This window comes from Mustela erminea, chromosome 4 (assembly GCF_009829155.1).
Source record: "Mustela erminea isolate mMusErm1 chromosome 4, mMusErm1.Pri, whole genome shotgun sequence".
NCBI classification, from domain to species: Eukaryota; Metazoa; Chordata; class Mammalia; order Carnivora; family Mustelidae; genus Mustela; species Mustela erminea.
Genome location: NC_045617.1, coordinates 12,798,081 through 12,820,189, shown reverse-complemented (window position 1 = coordinate 12,820,189; position 22,109 = coordinate 12,798,081). Strand labels below are relative to the sequence as shown.

Genomic DNA, 22,109 nt, shown 5'->3' with positions numbered 1-22,109 from the left:
AGGCATGCCTAAAACAGAGCCCCCCCCCCTTCTGCCTCCCTGGAAAATACCATCGCTAACCCATCAGAGCTCCACTCCCTGCTGAGTTAGTAGGTATCCTCAGCATCATCCTCATCTCCAATAAGCCAGTTCTCATACTCCAGGAAGCTACAATCACAGAAGGTAGAATGTGATTAGCATCCTAGCATATGGTAGACAGAAGCTAGATTTTGGAGTTAACAAATCAAGGTTCATGTCATATCTACCAACTTACTGGTTGTTAGAAGGCTTAAATGAGCTCAAATAAATAAAACGCTTAATGGATACTCAACAATCAATAGTTCTTCTTCCAAATCTGTAGGTAGTTCTGCAGGGATTAAACTACAGAGCCATATCTTGGAAAGTCTCAGTTCTGTAATCAATTCCTAGGAGGCCTTTCTACAAAGGAAAGAATGCAGAAAAAAAAAAAGAGGACCCTTTTGGACATCACATGAATGTTCCTTCAAACAAAAATTCTATAGGAAATGTAATTATCATTCTACCTCTCTGAGAATTTATTAATCTTTATGGATAAAATACAGCTGAACCACAAGAAGATTGGATTGCTTATCACAGATAGAACCCAAATCTTCTCCCATCTATACTGGTGTCTCTGAGCAGAGAAATACAGTCCACAAGATTAACCATAAATCAATCAGGGGCTAATTGGAGATGAGAAGAAAATTGATTTTGAAAATATAATCTTGGGAGTGGCTCAGTCATTTAAGCATCTGTCTTCCGCTCAGGTCATGATCTCGAGGACCTGGAATTGAGTTCCGCATCTGGCTCTTTGCTCAAAGAAGAGCCAGTTTCTCCCTCTCCCTCTGCCTGCTGCTCCCCTTGCTTGTGTTCTCTCTCTCCGACAAATAAATAAAATCTTTTTAAAAAAATATAATCTTAATTTTAGACACCTGCTAGCTATTAGCTTAGTGTCATGGGTCCTCTTACTTCACTTAATTATTCTGCAATTCTTTCCCTTATCCCCAACCAGAGTGCAAGTCCTACTCTTTCTTCAGAAAAATTAAACTGAAACATTCAAACTTATGCCTGTTCCATCTTCCCTCTCCTATATGAGGTAATCTATCCAAACTCTCCATTTGAAATACTTTCTTTGTATGAGACTCAAAACTCAATTCTAAAGGGAACTTCCTTCTTAAAAAATTATATATATTTTTTTTTCATTCAACTCAACTATTTGTTGACAAATAGGTTACTCATCATTTCGCCGATCTTATCTAAAAAAGAATATAAAGTACTTAAAGAACATAGACTGTGTAAATCAACTTTTTTCTATAACACACAATGCTTCCTGTGGGTTCTTATCAGCATTTATAAAAGTATAGTTTTGAAAAACTGTTAGGCTCTGGCAATTCTACTCCTAGATATACACCCAGAAGAAGTAAAAGCAGGTACCCAAATAAATATATGACTATGCATGTCCACAGAAACATTACTCACAATAAGCAAAAGATAGAAACAGTCCCATCAACAGGGGAATAGATAAACAAATTGTAGTACATCCACACAATGGAAGATTCAGCCATAAAACCAAATGACGCACTGATACATGGTACAGGGTAATTGAACCTCAATAGCATTACGCAACGTGAAAGAAACCACACACAAAACACCACACCTTATAGATTCCACTTATGTGAACTCTCCAGAATAGGTAAATCCAGAGACAAAACACAGACGAGTGGTTTCCAAGGGGTGGGGAAAGGGGGAACAGGGAGAAACTGCTGAATGGGTATGAGTTTTCCTTTTGGTGGGTTGAAAATGTTCAGAACTAGACAGAGGTGGTGGTTGCACAACATGGTGAGTGTACCAAATGCTACTGGATTGTTCACTTTAAAAAATGGATAGTCTTGGGGCACCTAGGTGGCTCAGTCAGTTGAATGCCTGACTCTTGATTTCAGCTCAGGTCATGATCTCAGGGTTGTGAGATCAAGCCCTGAGTCAGGCTCTGTGCCGGGCGTGGATTATCTCTCTCAGGGCGCCTGGGTGGCTCAGTGGGTTAAAACCTCTGCCTTCCGCTCAGGTCATGATCCCAGGCTCCCAGCCCTGCATGGGGCTTTCTGCTCAGCAGGGAGCCTGCTTCCTCCTCTCTCTCTCTCTCTCTCTCTCTCCCTGCCTCTCTGCCTACTTGTGATCTCTATCTGTCAAATAAATAAATAAAATCTTTTTTAAAAAAAAAAAAGATTCTCTCTCTCTTCTCTGTCCCTCCCTCCACCCTCTCTTTAAAAAAAAAAAAAAATATATATATATATATATATATATATATATAGTCTTATAAGAATTTCACCTCAATTAAAAAACATAACCTATGTTAGGCTGAACCATTTTTATGTACATTTCTATAATTTTGTTAGAAAGAAAACAACTTAGATCCACTATTTGCTTCTATTTCCTCCCCTCATTCACTGCTATTACCACTGTTCCACAGAAGCTATAGTTACATGAACCCCAATGAGCTTCATGTTGTTAAGTCCCATCAACCTTTTTTGGTCCTCACTTAACTGAACTCTAGTAACTGACAGTAAAACTCAAGGTCTAGGTCTAGACATACCTCATTTCTTGCCTTTCTGACATATCCCTGTTGATCCCTTTCTCCTCCAACTACTCCTTGCTTGCTTTCACGAAGTCCTCTTCTCTTGCCTTTTTCTTAAATGTCGGTGTTCCCCAGACTTCCAAACACAAACCTAATCTCTTCTCATTCCAGTGCTTTCTGTCAGGGACCATATGCATCATCATGGCTGCATGTATCACCACAGTTACACACATATTCAAAATCAATACCTCAAACTGGGATTTAATCCGGAGCTCCTGTCCCAGAGATCCAACTGTCTGGCGTGCCTCTTCACATGAGAATTCCATAGGTTCCCTCCTACAGACTGAATATTTGTATTTGCTGACCTCAAATTCCTATTCTGAAGCCCTAAGCCCCAGTGTGATGGTATTTGGAGGTGGGGCATTTGGGAAGTAACTAGTTTTATATAAAGTCGTGCAGGTGAATCCCCCATAATCAGATCATTGCCCTTATAAAAAAAGGAAAAGACCGGAGTCCTCCACCTCTCTTTCTCCACCTTGTAATGTTACAGTAAAAAAAACTCAGCCATCTGCAATAGAAAGAAGGCCCTCACCAAACACAGAGTCTGTCAGCACCTTGACTTAGACTTCTCAGCCTTCCAATCTATGAGGAATCAATGGCGATTGTTCAAGCCACCAGGTGAAGATATTTTGTCATAGCTGTACAAAGGAAGACACTCCCCAAGAGTCACACATCCAACACCAAACTTACTATTTTATTCCACAAAACACCTGCTCCTCTTTTTCCTATGCTCTCTACTTCATTGAATGATATCACTTTCAATCCTGTTGTCAAAAAAGGAAATGTGGCAGACATCTTTCACTCTTCCATCCCCTTCTCAGCGCACATACAAGTCATCGCGGAGATGTATTACCCGTGCCTCTGTCCCAGGATTCCTTCCATGCACCACCTAGCACCTCCCAGCTTACCACTGATTCTCACCTCCCTTACTGTGAAGTCTGGCAAGCCATTTTCAACCTTCCTCTAATTTTGTCCTTCCCTCCAATATGATGTCCAAATCACAGTCGCAGCAAATCGTGACTCCTTGAACACACTTCATGTCACTTCTCTCATTAAAATCCCGCACAGTTCCCAGTGGCCCTTGGACCACGTCTGAGTGCCTCAGCAGAGCAGGAAGACCCTTCGTGATCCAGGCTTGTGTAATCACACACTGTCATCTCCCCCCCTCACTCAACCAAAAATACACAAAAATTTCAAACAAAGAAAAAAAATATACTCCCATTTGAGCTGAATTAAAATTGACACCAAATTGATGGCATTATCATTCTGTAGACAATTTATTTTCAGAACAAAAAGCCCATCTTAGATGACAATATAAAATTAATCAACAAAAACTGAAATATAAATAAATTAAAAATCTCCATCAGGGTGGTTTTTTTTTTTTCTGTACAATTGAAATGGCTGAGAGTCCTTCAACTAGGAACCAAAATGAATTTGAGTAAAAGATTCCTCGGTTTTTCCTCAGTAATCCTTTCCTTCATTAAGAAAGGCATCTTTTCATTGTACTAAAGACATTCAAGCTGTATTCAAAATCACAGATAACTGTGTCAAATTTGCCTTTGCTTATTTGACTTGCAAAAATGCCTTAAAAATGACAATCACATTGGGAAAATCCTAAAGGAATGACAGTTTTCTCCTCTTCCTCCTCCTTCTTCTCCTCCTACCCCCTCACGTCCCTCATTCCTTGTTATACTAACCAAAATAACTTTTCTCAAATGTATCCTTCCTCCTCAATAATTCCTAACTTTCTGAAAAGTTACTTGAAAGTTCTGCATCAGTACTTGAAATTTACCCTCTGTATCCTAATGTAATAAAAATATTGTTCTTTGGGGCGCCTGGGTGGCTCAGTGGGTTAAGCCTCTGCCTTCGGCTCAGGTCATGATCTCAGGGTCCTGGGATCGAGTCCCGCATTGGGCTCTCTGCTTGGCAGGGAGCCTGCTTCCTCCCCTCTCTCTTTGTCTGCCTCTCTGCCTACTTGTGATCTCTCTCTGTCAAATAAATAAATAAAATCTTAAAAAAAAAAAATCTTGTTCTTTGGGGGTGCTTGGGTGACTTGGTCAGTTAAATGTCCAGCACTTGATTTCATCTCAAGTCATGATCTGAGGATCATGACAGCAAACCTCACCTCAGGCTCCATGATCAGCTGGGAATCTGCTGGGATTCTCTCTCTTCCTGTCCCTCTGTCCTCCTCCCATTCTTGTGTTCTTCTGTCTCTCTCTCTCTCTCTCTCTCTCTCAAATAAATAAATAATTTCTTCAAAAAAATCTTGTTTTCTTGCCAGATGTAACCAACCATCCTTTCATCCGTTGGCCATCGTGCAAACCTTGTCTTACCAAGTCTATCTTAAATTCTGAAGTGAGACAATACTATTCCATGTCTGGTATGACAGTCAACAATCTCAGAGATACTCTTCCTCACATATGAGTCCATCCACCTCTGCCAGCAACTTTGATTTGATCTCAGTGGGATCCCATCTTTAGCTGCTGTATTAGGCAACATCAAGTACATTTTTTTATCAAAACTGTTAGTTACACATTCATTTATTCAACAAATATTTATTATGCACCCTATTTCTAACACACACTCTGTCAGATATGTGAGGTCTATCAGTAGATAAAACAGACAAGAGATCTCTACCTTTGAGGGGAAAAGAGACAATAGCTCGACATATAAACACATTTATCAACATAAATTACACAGCCCATGGTGGTCCGTAATTGCTATGGAAAAAAGATAAAGTGGTCAGAGTAAAAGGGTTCTGACTATAAGCAGGACAGGTTGTCCTTGTGCTCTGAGACTTATAATACCCTTCCAAATTTACTCCCCTAGATATAACTCCACAAATCAACTTAAGTGTGACCTTCTCCAAAACTTACCCCTGTTCCTCTAAGCCTAAAATAAATGTCCTCCTCTTTGTGCCCAGAGGCAGGCTATGCTTCTATACTTCTCTTCCTGTATTGAGTTATCTGACTATTTCTCTGTTTTTCCAATACACTGTGAGCTCTTTGAAGGAAATGATTTTGTCAGCTATTGTTATATCATTAGTACTTGGGACAGTGTAGGTGCTCAATACATGTGAAGCAAAAAAAGGAGTTTTATGCATGAATGAATGACAGGAACATTGTCTTTTTCCTCTGACAATAAAGAAAGTGCTAAATCGAGATGCAGAAGCCACTTTGCAAAACTGGCAATTTCTAAAAAACATAAACATATTATTACCATACAACCCTGCAATTCCACTCCCAGGTACCAACACGAGAGAAACGAAAGCTTATGCCCACACAAAGATGTGCATACAAATATTTGTAACAGCATTACTCATAATAACCCAAAACTGGAAACAATTTAAATATCCATCAACGGGTAAATAGTGTGGTCTACTCATACAATGGAATATTGTCTAGTGAGCTATCAACGCTTGGTAAAAGATGGATGAACCTTGAAAACATGATGCTGACTGAAAGCCAGAAATAAGAAACCACATATTACTGTAGGATTCCTTTATGTGAATGTAGAGAGAAGGCACATAGTGGGCTTGACTGGAGTCACGGTTGGAAATGAAAATTAACTGTAAATGGGCATGAAGGGTTTTATTGATGTCATGAAAATTATTTAAAACTGATTCATTATGATAGCTTCATCACTCAGTAAATTTACCAAAAACTATTAAATTGTAAATTTTAATAGGGCGAATCTTATGATCTGTCACATATCTTTCAATGAAACTGTTTCTAAAAATACAAGATGCAAGGAAAGTTTGGGGAATAGAAAACCATAGTGAACTCCCTTCTCTTTGGGTATCAGTAAAACTTGAAAGAAGGCAAATATGAGGTCTCAGATGTTTCCATTGGTGACTCAATACGATTAGTTCAAACTTTAGGCAAAATTGGTTTACTATTTCCCATATTCTATAACTTAAGCTAAATTATGGCTTCAGTTTTGGACTATAGGAATTTTAGAGACAAAGATATTTTATATAGAATTTGCCACACTTTGGACATATTTTTGAAAATTAATTGAAATGGGACATCAAATTTTAATATTTAAATGCAAACATCAATATCCATTGTCATCGATAATGTTTGACTCTTTCACATTAAAAATACTTTTCAAAATAGACAAAATGACCTCACAAGTATCTACGGATATCAGAAAGGTAGAAGGATAGACCTAGAAAAATAAGGGTGATATATATGTATATATATATATGTATTCCAGAGTAAGTAGGTTAAAGAAGACCAAATCAGAAACAAAGGAAGTGTGATATAGGAAACTGTTATATGTTTCACGGTTAAAAATAAAAAGTATAATTATCTCTCTATTCTCGATGGAATCATAGTTCCCTGATTCTAAGAAACCTGTTTTTTTACACTGCAGTAAATCTGAAATCAAAAGGTACCTTAGAATCTATATGTATTTTTAGTGTCTCATTTCCGCCCAAAACCTGATATTAAATAAATTGTGGGTCTTTAAATGAATAGAATTTTAAATCAAAGGGGAAAAAATAGTTTAGGAAAAAAACTGTTTCTTTGTAAGATATTTTTGTGTTTACATTTGAACATGTGTTTAATATTCTTGTAATGACTTAAAATAAACGTAAGTGAGGTTATCCAGTGACTATCAGAATCAGGAGAAGCTGCAAAACTCCATTTTCTCCACATAAACCCATGGTTTGCTCAGTTCAACCCTGAAACCCCCAGCATGTTGGAAACAAGCAAAATCTAAACGCTAAGGGGAGCCATACTTTCTCATGTTATCCTGAACAGTTGTTCCTAACTCTCAGGGTACACACAGACTGATGACCACTATAGAAATCTGGATTATAGTCTCTAAAATGCAAACCAATGTGGAGGAAAAGAAAAGAGGACCTACAGTCAATTATGAAAGCTCTAGTTCTACAGAGGAGCAGTCATTCTCATACACGGCTGGTGGTGAAGCAGAACATAGCCCAATGGAAGGACACTGGTCAGTAACTGGCAAAACAGCATTACCCTCCGACCCAGAAATACAACTTCCAGGATCTGTCCTAAATAAATATGTGTAGTAACATGTGCATGATAATGTTCTTTGCAATAACAAAAGAATCCAAATGTGTATCATCAGGAGACTGTTGAATACAATGTGACATCCATAGGCAATGAATAGGTATATTCATATATATTTGTACATATATATGTATATATGTATTTTATGTACAAAAAGAGATAGGATATGCCTCTGCATATATGCATGCTTGTATTTGTAGAAGGAAACCATTCAGGAAATGCAAACACAAAAGGAGGGAGAAAAGAGGGTAGAGAAATAGGAAGGAGAGCAAGACTTATCTGCTTGTAATTTGTTGCATGGTTTTGACTTTGGAATTAGGCAGGTGATTTCTATTTTTTGAAAAAAAAATTTTTTTAAATGAAGCAAGTCCTAAAAAACAAATGAACCTAACTGAATCTAAACATGGTGATGTTGCCCCCGCCCCAAATTTTAATAACTACTCCAAGAAACCTAAAGAGCCCAGAATTTTGACGATACATAGTTGGTGGAAATAGGCTGAGGACATTCAGTAGAGACACTGCTATTTTTTTAGATAGTTTTAAGTAGTTTCTTCCAACATTCCCCCCACACACACACAAAAGAACTGCACAGCACCCAAAGGCTCCCTCATTCTCTGCCTGTGTTAGAGGCCACCACGCTGCTCTGTTCTGATAAGCAGCTTATCTCCCTCTTCCTTTCACAAAAGGAAATGCATGCACGTTCTGAACTGTTACCTGGACCTACAGCCGGAGAGCTGAGCTTATTAGCACCGGGCTGGGACAAGCACTGCAAGGGAAGCAAGAAAAAATGTTTGCCTTTGTATTGTCTTCCTCTCTTCTAGATATGGTAAGCAGGCCTGACAGTGACGAAGCCTGAAATCCCGTTAAGAAACATGACAAACTTGAAAAATATCCAATAAGAGCTCACATTTACTGATTCCCCCCAATGCCCTTGAGGTAGTACCGTCATAGCCAGCTGAGGGAAATGACCACAGCTGGACGCCAGAATTTATGAAACTGATCGGTTTTTAATCTCGCCACCAAACTAGGTGAGCATCATAAATGGGAAAGTTATGGGGTTATTGTTAAAGAAACGGTACCCAGACCAGAACCCAGAAATCAGTTAACTAATTCTAAATAGGAGATAGAACAGTCTCAAGCAGGAGCTAAAAATAGAAGAGAATCTACAGTCAACAAACACACGAAGAAGAATCCCAGATTTAGAATTGGAATATTTCAAGGAAAGCCACTGACGATCTGATCTTAATTAGAGCATGTGATCTCTTGGGTCAGGGCCACACAGCGAGAAAGCAGATACAGCCAGGTAGAGGCCAACTAGAGTTAAGAAGGAGGCAGAGTGATAAAAGAAATTTAAGATTCTATTGCCATTAATTCCCAGGCATCAATGATAAGAATGGGGAAAACGAATAGAAAGAAAGGATAAAGAATAATCCAGAAAGAAAAAGATGAAGTAAAATAAGTTTTTATTCTGTCCATTGTCAGCTGACCCTCTGAATAACTATCTCTATGTCTTAGCTCTCCCTTGTCTTCTTTGCATCAGATTAACCACTGTAAAAAATATTTTAGGGGCTTCTGGGTGGCTCAGTTGGTTAAACATGTGACTTGTGATTTTAGCTCAGGTCATGATCTCAGGGTCCTGGAATTCAGCCCTGCGTCAAGCCCCACAGCACAGAGTCTGCTTGGGATTCTCTGTCTCCCTCTCCCTCTGCTCCTGCCCCCACTCGTTCTATAAATAAATAAATAAATATCCTTTAAAAAATATTTTAAATTCTTTGGACAGCCATAATGCTAGCAGCTTCATTATATCCTTCATACATTACCTAGGTTATGTTTTTGTTAAAATATTATTGCATTTCAGTTTATCTAACATTATCCTATGAATATAAGGAGATTCTGATCCAAAGAGACTCTTCTTACAAATGCCTAGAAGTAGATATTCCACAGAGAAAACATTAGGTAGATGTGTTTAATTAAGAAACTGAAAGGCCCGATTTCCTACAGAACCCACACATTCCCAGCCTGAATTATAGAAGTGGACTGAAGCTTTGCGGGCAATCATCGTGATGGGTCTGAAGAGGAGATGCTCTGAAGAGAAGAGACAGTCCTCGGAAGGAAGCAGACCACAGACCGCTGGTAGCAGATGCTGTGGGAAAGCCAGCCACATGCCCCTCTCCTTACCGCCAAGCCAGGTTGACCAGACGTTCATGACTGCGCGGGAAGCACTAGCCTCATGATGAGCCGTCCAGCTATGACTGATGGGACTCGGTGTTTAAATATCCCCAGCTCCCGGCCCCCTGTGGGGGCCCTTGTGGGGGAAAACTTGGAGATGCATGTTTTCTAAAGTCTCTCAGAGTTCCCCAGCAGAACTGGACTTCAGTTCCCTGGTCATAATTTGCCCACAAAGGAGAGTTTTACCAGCTAACTTTCCACCCTGTCCCACTTCCCCATTCCCTTTCCAAGTATTTCTAATGTTACTTCCCAAATATACTACATGTACCCAAACCCCCATCTCAGGGCCTGCTTCTGGGGAATCTAAAACAGGATGCCATTTCTCTCGTAGAAGTGTTTCTACTCATGGTTCCTACTCATGAACAGCCCAACTCTTGGCGCCATAATCCCTCTTCATTATTTCTTCCTAAGTACCACCCAAGGCCAAGACTACCTCACTATAGTATTAGGTCACATTTCAGTGGTGAACAAGAAGTGACTGGCATTCTCCTGTGATTTGTGAATCAGCTCTCCTAGTTAACATTCTTACTATATTCTTCCATTTTCTTTTTATGGAATCATAGTTTAAAAGAAACTAAGTTACTAGTGAACTTTCTGGTAGTCTGACTGGTGAAGATAGTCATTGCCTTCTGCAATATCATTTGAAAAACATTTAAGATGGAAACTTTACCATATAAAAGAGTCTTGTATTATTGTTCTCTGTAATATAAAATGCTGAGCACACAGGCCCTTCATGATCTGGCTCTGTCCACATCATCTCTCACTTTTCAGAAGGCTTAAAACCCTAGAAATAATTTCCACCTACACAAGACTGGTGTCTTAGAAAGAAAGAGAGAGAGAGAGAGAGAAAGAGAGGAAGAGAGGAAAGGAAGAAGGAAAGAAGAAAAAAAGAACGGAGGAAAAATGGGAAAAGAGATTTCTCCAAACAGGATGTACACATGGCCAAAAAGAATATGAAAAGATGGTCAAGGTTAATAATCACTAGGGAAATGCAAATCAAAACTACAATGAGGGGGCACCTGGGTGGCTCAGTGGGTTAAAGCCTCTCCCTTCGGCTCAGGTCATGGTCTCAGGGTCCTGGGATCGAGTCCCGCATCGGGCTCTCTGCTCAGCAGGGAGCCTGCTTCCCCCTCTCTCTCTGCCTGCCTCTCTGCCTACTTGTGGTCTCTGTCAAATAAATAAATAAAATCTTTAAAAAAAAAACTACAATGAGATAATATTTGACACAATAAAAAGTAATTTTTTAAAAGAATGGTTACTATAAAAAATTATAAAAAAGGTAAAACAGGGAGCACCTGGGTGACTCAGCTAAGCATCCGACTCTTGATTTTGGTTCAGGTCATGATCTCAGGGTTGTGAGATCCGACTCCACACTCAGTGCAGAGTCTGCTTGAGATTCTCTTCTGTCCTTCTCCCTCTGCCCTTCCCCCTCACATGCTCTCCCTCAAATACATAAGTAAATCTTTAAAAAGTAAAAAAAATTAAAACCAAAAAATATAAATAACAGAAAATGACAATTGCTATTGAGGTTGTAGAGAAATGGGAACCCTTGTACAGTACTGGAGAAGAATGTAAAATAGTGCAGCCTCTATAGCAAACAGTGTGTCAGTTCCTTAAAAAATTAAAGATAGAACTACCCTATGATCCAGCAATCCCACTCCTGGGAACATAACCAAAAAAAAAAAAAAAAAAAAAACTGAAAGCAAGGTTTCAAACAGATAATTGTACACTAATGTCTATAGCAGCTGAAAGGTGGACCCAACCCAAAGTGTCCATCAACAGACACGAATGGATAAACAAAATGTGGTATGCACATACAATGGAATTCCAGCCTTAGAAAGAAAGGAAAATCTGAGCCAAGCCACAACATGCAGAGCCTTGCAGACATTAATTACGCTGAGTGAAATAAACCAGTCACAGGAGGGCAAACACTGTGTGATTCCACTCATTTGCCTACTCCAGTACTCCAAGATACTGGAGTAGTCAAAGGCACAGAGAAAGTAGAATGGTGCTTGTAAGGGATGGAGGCAAGGAGAGAAGGGGAATTACTGTTTCCTGAATACAGAGTTTTAGTTTTGTAAGACGAAGAGAGTTCTGGAGACAGTTGTACATGAATGTGAATATACTCCTTGCCAGTGAACTACGTCCATGGAAGTGTTTAATGAGAAATTTCCTGTTATGTGTATTTCACTACAAGTCTTCAAAAACAAGAAATAAATTTAAAACCTTTTTTTAAAGATACTACTGCAAAACTTGTTATTTTTCAGTAACGGAAATGCATTTACCATGATAATCTTCATTAGACTAAAAGTATGAGAATCATGGTTAACATGTTGTTAATGAGCACTGTCTCTTTCGCAGGGAAGAGCCAGAAAAGGAAAAAGGCGCAGAGAGAACAGGCGGTTTGCTTCAAGTGTTATTAACTAGCTACAGCATCAGGGTAGAACCTGTCCTCCTGACTCCGCATCCACGGACATCATTGACAATAGCATGTTATTTCCTATGCCTTTTTTGAAGACGTTGTTTCAGACATGTTCTCCTAAATTCTGACTCCTTTTAAAAATGTTCAGTATTTTAGGGGTGTCTGGGTGGCTCAGTCAGTTAAGTCTCTGCCTTTGGCTAGGTCATGATCTCAGGGTCCTGGGATTGAGCCCCAGGCTGGGCTCCCTGCTCAGCAGGGAGTCTGCTTCTCTCTCTGCCCCTCTCCCTTGCTCCTGCTCTCTCTCTCAAATAAATAAATAAAATCTTTAAAAATATATAGTCAATTCTTTTTTTAAATTTCCACTGCATAGTTTCCTTTTGAAATGTTCCTGAAATGTGCTCTAAGGGGGACCAAACACAGCAGCACAATGACAGATGAGCTCATCAGTAAGCTATTCTGTAGAAGCAGCTGGGTCCTTGGCCCTTAAAAAAGCTTGCTCCATAGGGACGATAAATCTGCAAATAATGACTTCTCAGGAAAATCCTCAGCTGTAACCAAAAGTTCAGCTCATCCCATGGGCCATGTGTCATGCTATTGCTTGGGAAATGCATACAAGCCTCACCACAAAATCATGTATTACCTGAATTCTTCCTCCAGTGAGCTGAAAAATCCCCCAGGGCCTTCTAGATCATGCCTCTGTTTTATAGCTCAAAATCAACTTTTACACAGAGTTAGTAAAACATTTTTTAGAATCTCCAGCACAAGATAGGCCATTCTTGACAGAAGAAACCATTTCCAGTGTCTAAAAACCCTAGCCCAATTCTTTTACAACCCTAAATCATGGTATCATGCAAACACATTTCACCTAAGCATATATAAAATTGTCTTTCTTTGCATATTCTTTTGATTTTTTTATGTCTTTTCTAGTGCCTTTCATCTTCTAAAAGTTGCTCTGAATTATGTAAAGATATTGTGCTTGGTCAAAGAGTACTTGTAAGAAAATGGATCCATAGAGAGTAACATCACTGACCTAGGAGTACCCCACTTTGTAAGAAACTGCAAGACTAAAAGCCAGGTGATGTTTTGACTTACACCATGTGGTGAAATCTACCTTTCTGCTGCTTGCTTAAAGGAATTTAAGAGTCATATACACATACACATATCAATATATTTATATAGATAATAATATTTACATACATACTAAAAGCTATATAAACATACATATACATGTAAGTTAAAAATATGGATCCACTTTATTTTTAAGTTAGTATATGTGTGCTTATGTATCCCATCACCTGATGGCTATTTTAAGAAGTTTTAGAATAAGAGGCATTTCTGATTTTAAAACTTACGAATTGGTAAATTAACTACTGTATAACTATATGTATTACAGCTATTGGAAGTGATGTGGATATATATATATATGCTGACATGAACATATATTGATAATAAATTGATTAGCGAGAAAATCATTACAATATTATACACAGTGTCATTTTATTTTTGGAAAACTTAGAAAAATATGGAAAACTTAGAAAAATATTGGAAACATATACACCAAAATGTTTAAGTGATCACCTGAAAGTGGTAAGTCTGTGATTCATTTAAGTGAATAAACTATCTTAATTCATTTATTTCTTTCTGTTTGCCTCCTTATCTCTCTTTTTTTATTTTGCTTACTTTTATTTTCTAATTTTTCTAAATGAACACATATTATTCTATAGGATTTTTAAGCACTTTCAAAATTAATTTAAATTTCCAACAAGGAAGAAGATGGATTGTATCAAAAACAGAGCAAGTAAAACAGAGAGAAGGTGTGGAGATGTATGCAGAAGTCCTGTGAGGAGGGACAGTGCCGCATACCCTGAATGGGCATACCAGCCAGTGCTGTGAGCTAAGGGGATGGTCCTCTCCTACAACCCAACCTACACCATTAAGTCTGGTATCCTTTTCCAAACTGGCAGTGCCCAATCATATCACTGTTTCCTGAGAACAAGACAAAAGAAACAAAGGATTTCACAGTCTTGGTGTTTCACAATTGATTATGTAAAGTTAGGAAAGATTTTTAAGGAGCATCATATTGCCAACACAAGTCATTGTTCCCACGTCATATGAGTTGAGCAACAAGAAGTTATTAAAAACAGCCTGCCCCAAGTATAGACTGAGCTGATCCTAAAGCTTTAAAGTAAGACCATTGTTCTAGAAATCCATTCTGGGACCTATGAAGGAAAATGAATGTTAGCACACAACAATAGACAGCATCAGAGACAATAAATAAATTAAACCAAAGTCCCCTTTAAAGATCTTTCCCACGTGCCTGAAATTTTTTTTAAGATTTTATTTACTTATTTGACAGACAGAGATCACAAGTAGGCAGAGAGACAGGCAGAGAGAGAGGGGGAAGCAGACTCCCCGCTGAGCAGAGAGCCTAATGCACTGCTTAATCCCAGGACCCTGGGATCATGACCTGAGCCGAAGGCAGAGGCTTTAACCCACTGAGTCACCCAGGCACCCCATACATGAAATTTTAACAAGGGAAGTAACAGAATTCAAAATGTCCTCAATTATTCTTACATTCAGATTTTCGAGTGGTACGTAAACAATCCTCACCCATGAGTGATCACCCTGAGGTAAACTGCTCACTTATAGCAGCTAAAACAGCCTATGTTGCCCTGTGTCAGTATTACACCTTCCAATTTCCACTTTGGGGCACTCTAGGAACTCTAGGAACATATACTGGCAAAGAGTTCATCAATTTTACACCATTAGTCTGAATTACCTTCTCTGAAGAAACATTTTTAAATAGTGGAATTTTGTTCAGGATACACTCAGAATTTGGTTGTTGACTAACAATAAATGAAGCTCAAATAAATTAGAGGCTCATTATTAATAAAGTATCTCATTTTGGTATAATTAACATAAGTTTTTGATATAAAAACATAAGATGCTCAATAATGCTTTGAGTCATTGCTTTATATAACTAACTGATGATTAAGCAATATAATAAGTAATTCACTCAAAAAATACTGGTCCCCACTCTGTGCCTACCAGTTCTAGGCTCTAGTGACACAGTTTAAATGAGAAAGATAAAGAATATACCTTTAGCTGTTTACACTGTAGTTGGTGAAAGAACAAAAAAAAAAAGAATATAATAAGCTCTGATTGAAGTATTCATAAAATTCCTCAGAAATTTTTTCCAATCTATGGCAAGCTCATGCAGACATTTTTCCAGAATCTATGCTAATAGGTAATTGCTAATCAAAGGTGCAGAAGACTTCAGTGTGGTTTTCCCAAGGGAAAATGAACTCATTCATTTTTCTTATCTGAAAGAAAGACACTTCACATTCACTGAAACTTCCAGAGGAGTTGTCTCACAGAAAGAGAAACTCTGGCTTTCAAGTATCATTTTCTGCAAAAGTAAATTCTACCTAATCTAAAAACTGATTAGATCTTTGCTATAGAGATTCTCATAAAACTGACTCCAAGAAAAATCCCTTCCTCCAAAATTCACATGCAGTGTACATGCAACTAAAGAAGAAAAATACATGATACAGACCCAATTGCTTGCACTCAGGCGTGTGAAACCATTCAGATGGTGAGAGAGGAAGCAGATCACTGCTGGGCAGGCAGACTGGAGTCTCAAAAACTGAAAAGTCTGCATAATATGTATTAAACAGATATTAACCTCAAACCTCCTCAGTCCTCATGAGATAAAAAGTTGGTCGATTCACCTCTTCTAGGTGAAGTCCGGGAGCCCCAAGCCTCCCTTGAGTTGTTGATGCAATAAAACAAATGAAATCAATGAGCAGTTACTGAACTATAAACAATACAGGTTTCTAATAATTTTATACAAAGAATGTACAAAACTAAAAGAAACAGTAAAAGACCAAAACAGTAAAAGACAATGAGTCTAAAGGAAATTCACATTTTTAACCATCTTCTTCCTCCCTCAGCTTTTATATTATTTTCTCAAACTCCCAGGCTCCAAAACTTGGAATCATTCTTATTATAGCCTCAAATGTTTTGTGTCTTACATCCAAGCACTTAACAGACATTACCATTTCTTACTGTTAAACATGTCCCACATTTTTACTGTGTCTACTACAGTCCAGGAGTTCCCATCTCAGTGCCTACATTTTGTCATATTTAACTGACCTTCCGGAAGCTCCTTTATTCTCCATAGATCTCATTTACTATTGCTAGGTTAGTATTTTCGATTGCTAATTTCATTAGATCATTTTCAGATTCAAGAACCTACAATGGCTCCCTATTATCCACTGGACCAAACCCACATTCCTGCACGGTGCATTTGATGCCCTCATGTACTGGCCCTGTCACACCTCTCAGAGGGGACACCAAGCAGCCCAGGGAAAAGAGCCTTGCCTTGGTATCGGCAGATCATGTTTTTTAATCTCAGCTCTGCCATTTATTGCTTATAGGACTTTGAGCAAGTTACTTTAATTCCCTAAGTGTCAGTAAACTCCCTTGAAAAATGGGAATAATAATATTTGTCTTGCTAGGTTATGGGAATTCAATATAATGCTCCACACAGTGGGTTGGCACTGTTCATTTATATTTTCATTCCTTTGTTCACATAGTCTCCCAACTGGAATTCCCAACCCCCTACTCTTCTTCCCTGGAGGGGAAAAAAAGAAAAAAAAAAAAAAGCTGTCTTCCAAGGCAGATCTTAAGAGAACCTTCTCCCTGAAAATTTTCTATATTCATAGCAATGCACAGAAATAATGTTTTCGGATTGGTAAAAACTATGTTTACCTCATAAAGGAAATCTTTGACCAAGGAAATCACGTAGCTTGGAAAATGATTTTTTTTCTTTAAAAAAAAAAAAGGAAAAACATACCTTTTAGATAGGACAAAAAGAAAGAGAAAGAGAAACTTCCAGAGATTAAAAAAAAAAAAAAAAATCACTGTGGCAGAACTCCCTCACATTTGGCCCAGACTATTTCTCCTAACCCTAGAATTTACAGAATTCATCAGTACTGCTCAATTCAGAGCATTTTTTTTTTACCAATCTTTCTTTGATTATGTCACTTATATAGCTCTTTCTTCTCTACTAGTCTAGAAGCTCTTAATAGAAGAAATGTAGACTCTTGTTTTTTATTCCTACAATTGAATTTACAACCGTTAGCCAAAATTATTCTTAAGACCTCAATAATACCAGTAGAAGGATATGTAGGTGGGCGGCTAGATGGGTGAGTAGGCGGATGGATGATAAAGTTTTCATGGTAGGTTCACTTAAAAAGAAAATGTTTTAAGTCTACTCTCTGTAACTAATATTAAACTATGCTTTGTTAATTAAAGCCTAAATTATTTAGGCAATGCATCCAAGTCGTATGCCAGCGTAATGTATATGTCCCCTTGATGTATTTTAACAGTTCACACACACTCTGGATAAAGCAAGAAAATACATCGCTGAGATGAGTAAATGCTCTCTGAATAGAAACATTTCAGAACCTCACTAATTTTAAATGGGTTATATAATATGCATTTACTTTATAATCTGTCTGGGTATAAATAAAATCCAAAATACCTTTCCCAGGGAACTAAGCAGGATTTTAATGAAGAATTCTCAGAAAAGAAAACTAAGTTACAGCAAAAATGGGAGATTCTAAAACCTTAAAAAAGTAAGACAGTTTTAATAACTAAGTAATGACATCTTAAGGACTTATTTTGTCATTAATTTGTAGTGACACACCTGAAGGAAAACAGTAACTCAGAATTTTGCTTCTCCTTCGCCAAGGAGAAGTTGGTCCCAAACTTCTCCAGTTGTGCCTGATATCCAGGTAAAGTGCTAGTGTGCAGGGGCGTTCCCTGGGACACCTGCCATCTCTCTGTCTATGTTTCCGCCCCCAGTCTGATGATCCTGATCAAGAGACCCTTGTTTACAACCAGGGGACATGGTTAGAAAAAAATCTTTTAAAAAAATATATAGCCCCTCATAAAATGTCCCCAAATGGGAGCAGATGTACGGGACTCACTTAGGACCATGGAGCCCTTCTAGTGTATCTCAAATTGCACTTTTTCCTGTATTTTTATTTTCCAGATTACAAGTGGAAATCTCTTTACTGGAAAATCACTTTCCATCAAAAGCAGTCTTTATCCACCCCATTGCTCACATGTCCCAGGGGTAATGTAAATGCTGATGATTCCTAACCCTTACATAGTTTATGAAATCAACAAATATTAATTGAGTGCCTAGTAAGTGTCAGACACTGCACTAATGATATAATTGTGGTCCTGCCCTACAGAGAATAACAATTATGGAAATCAGTAACCCTAACAAACATGTGCAAAAGAGAAAGAGGAGTATAAAACTGAGAAAAGTATATGCTGCTACAGAAACAGGCAGAGCCGCTCTGATTTGGGTCAGAGGATAGAGTAAGACCACGTAGAACAAAGGCTACTTAAGTTAAAATTTGATAAGAAGGCCAGCGGGATTCTATGGGAGAAGAAAGACTTCTGGGCATGGAGATAGACAATTTTCAGAGCAGAGCAACAGCGTGTGCACAGAGGCTTAAAGAGAGTGTCAGCCTATGTGATGCTAACAAGGGTTTTTTTTTTTTTTTTAATTCTGTAGCTGAAGGTTGGGTGGTGAAGGGGCAGGGGGCAAAATAAGAAAGATACAGTACAGGAGACTCTCCTAAGTGAGGGAAGAAAGTTATACTTTATCCCAGGGGAAAGGGAAAACAATTGCATAATGCAAATGCAGGACTCTGAACAGTCTGAATTTTTATGGCTGCACAACTTAAATATGGTTTTGTAAGACCTGCCACGCACTCTTGCGTGCTGTAGCACTTTCTGAGCATGTAATACAGGGTGTGAAAATGGCAGAGGAGTGTCTGGACTTGACCTTTCTCAAGGAAATCCGGGTGGGGCCGTCTGAGGCAGCAAAGCGTCATGAAGGAAAAAGGTCACTGGGGAGCAGTACAACAGAGAGGCGCCCAGGATGAGGAGGATGGCGCCTCTCCTCAGGTAGGTGTCCCAGACCAATAGAGACAAGCAAAGGGGTCCCACGAAATCGCGATACTTTCATCTGAGAATTGCCCTAGCTTCCACCTCTAGAGATGCTCCCAGAACCGTACTGGGTCCTTGATCCCAGTCAGTGTCTGCATGGGGTCAGGCTGGCCAATGGCAACAAGCCTGGCTGCGGAGTCAAAGGAGCCCAAGGGGGTCTGTTTTCCCCCCTTACTACCTGTGTCTCTTGGGAGCTATGCACACAATCTTCCTGCATCTCAGCCTTCCCAACTTGGCGACCATTACTACCTCGGAGGGTGTTTCTGAGAAGAAAGAGCATATGTGAAAGGTACCTAGAATATCCCTTGGCATAAGGGTAGGCATTCAATAAAAGGTGGTTCTTACTGGGAGGCTGTTGGCTCCATTACCTCTCAGCATCAGGCCATGGAAGAAAGAATAAGGAATAGGGAAGGAAGAATAATGAGAAGTTTGCTCATTAGGTGTAGGTGACTTGGGAGCTACTTTGTTGAATCTGAATTCCTTGGGTGGCAGAAAGTAAATAAATGTTCTTAGCTTGAGGATATGTGTTTGGCTCTTATTTCACAGTTGACATTCACACAGATACCAGGAATATGACTGTTAATTAAGTGTTCATTGAGTAGCCTTTTTTTTTCCCCATAACAAACATATAATTAAGATGTCAGGGTATGCATGCACACCCACTCTTGTGGGTGTGTGTGTTCGTGTGTGTGTAAAGAAAGAGAATTCTTCTATAACAGAGTCATAGAATTAAGGAGTTGGAATGTCCTTCTGTTACATACCACTAGTTTATTAGGATAATTCCGAGTCCAGATAACAGTAAACTCATTCTCTCTTCAATGTTTCTAATCTAAATCTATTTAAATACATGATTTGTTACCCAAATATTGCTTTATAGATTTGAGTGAAGGCAAGTGAGAACTGGGTGCTTAAGTGTGTCTGGTATTCTTTCCTTTTCCTCTTTTCCAATCTTGTCTCAGCCCACACTTCTGTTCCCTCTGAAAGCAGGAGTTTCCTAACATCCCAAATAGGTAACTGTCCTCTAAGTTCCTCCTGGAAGAGAGCTTTAGACAAATGAGACAATGAAGCCGCATTGGCCAAATCTGTACCCATGTGAATCAAAGGCGTCTTCCTTTAAATTCTGTGAAGACAGACAGCACTCAGAACATATTTGTTGAATAATTTGAGAAAATTAATGACACACTTATATCTGAGTTTGTTACTTACCATGGATGTGCCATGCCCCATCAATACCTAATCCTTCCAACAGCCTCTAGAAATTCCCAGAGGGTATTAGAAAGTGTATCAGTAAGTCCTCCTGTTCTATAAAAGATTCAGATTATCACTTACCACAACTACCCAAAAGTGAAAGTCCAAAATAATACGAAACAAGAGGAAGAAATTTATATTGACCTTAATTCCTCTGAAGAAATAAGCTATGTTCCTTTAGGAACAATTCCTGAGGATAGAAAGTGAGATCCCGGCCCCACAATAACTTTATTTCTTTCCAGTCCTTCCCAACAGAAAACTAGCCTGTGAAGCAGACCACAGAAGGGTACTGCTAATTAAAGATAAATTAGGCAACTTTTTTCAAGCATTGTCTGATCATCCCTCTTTAATGCCTTAGACTGGGTAAAACTACTCCACATTAGACAAGAGATGATGGATGCATCCAGAAGAAATGAAGGGAGAGAAGGGGCATAGTAAGACATCCCATACCCTGCAAGGGGGTCCTTTCTTGCAGCCCTCCCAAATCTTCAATAAAGTTGTTAAAGCTCAAAGGAGCCTCGAAAAAAATACATTTTTATGAACTCAAAACACCATGTTTTTCACAGGATGAAACCAAAGCAATAAGCTTAAGAACAGGGCTGGAGAGGGGTTGTAGAGAGAGAAGTGTGGGAGTGGGAGGGAGAATGCTTATTCCAGAGCACTGGAGTTGGATTTGGGTTCAGTTTTACCAAACCTTTACAGGACAGGTGCCTAGGAGCACATGGGTAACATAAATTTCTTATTAATGGTCAATGAATGTAAATTTGACTACTAAAAATCTTACCCACAAACTATACCCAGAACTTATATTATGTTCATGATGTTACATGATCTAAAACTCTGTTGCTTGAGAGATGGGCATCCACAAGCCATTTTAGATGTATGGTATCATTAAAAAAAAAAAAAATGTTCTGACTTATGGGCAGTCACTAAGTAAATTCCCCTTAACTGATGAAAGGACATCCATTGCTGATTTTCACTAGACCCCAAAAGAAACTCTAGCTCTCCTGAGATCGGCAATTGGCTAATGGGGGTTCATGGAGAAAATTCCTATATGAAAAGTCCCTATTCATTCCATATTCAACAACATCATTGTCCTTAAAATGTTTCTAGCCAGGAAAGATCAGCAAACCTAACAGTAATTTTATTTCCAGTCCTTCCCAACAGAGAACTAGCCTGTGAAGCAGACCACAGAAGGGTACTGCTAATTAAAGATAAATTAGGCAACTTTCTTCAAGCGTTGTCTGATCATCCCTCTTTAATGCCATCACTTAGCGTGCCAAGGAACAAGAGCCAACAGTCAGCAACACAGGGCAGGTTAGTGAGTCTAAAACCAACTCACTCAATAAAGAAGGGCAGAGGAAAACATAGTAAAGAAGGAGAAATGAAAATACATTCTATGGACTGAATCAATTTACACCCTTAATATGTCTTAAAGCTCATGCCCTTTTTCACAGAAATCTGAATAACACAAAGTTTGCATATAAAGTGCTGCCCATGTAAA

At 38.7% G+C, this 22,109-nt stretch overlaps 1 protein-coding gene across 13 annotated transcripts in view; it reads right to left on the bottom strand.

The window, feature by feature from the left end:
- Positions 1 to 22,109, bottom strand: part of IPCEF1 (interaction protein for cytohesin exchange factors 1) — a 191,968-nt gene that overhangs the window by 52,194 nt on the left and 117,665 nt on the right. The gene's annotated exons all lie outside the window — the stretch shown is intronic.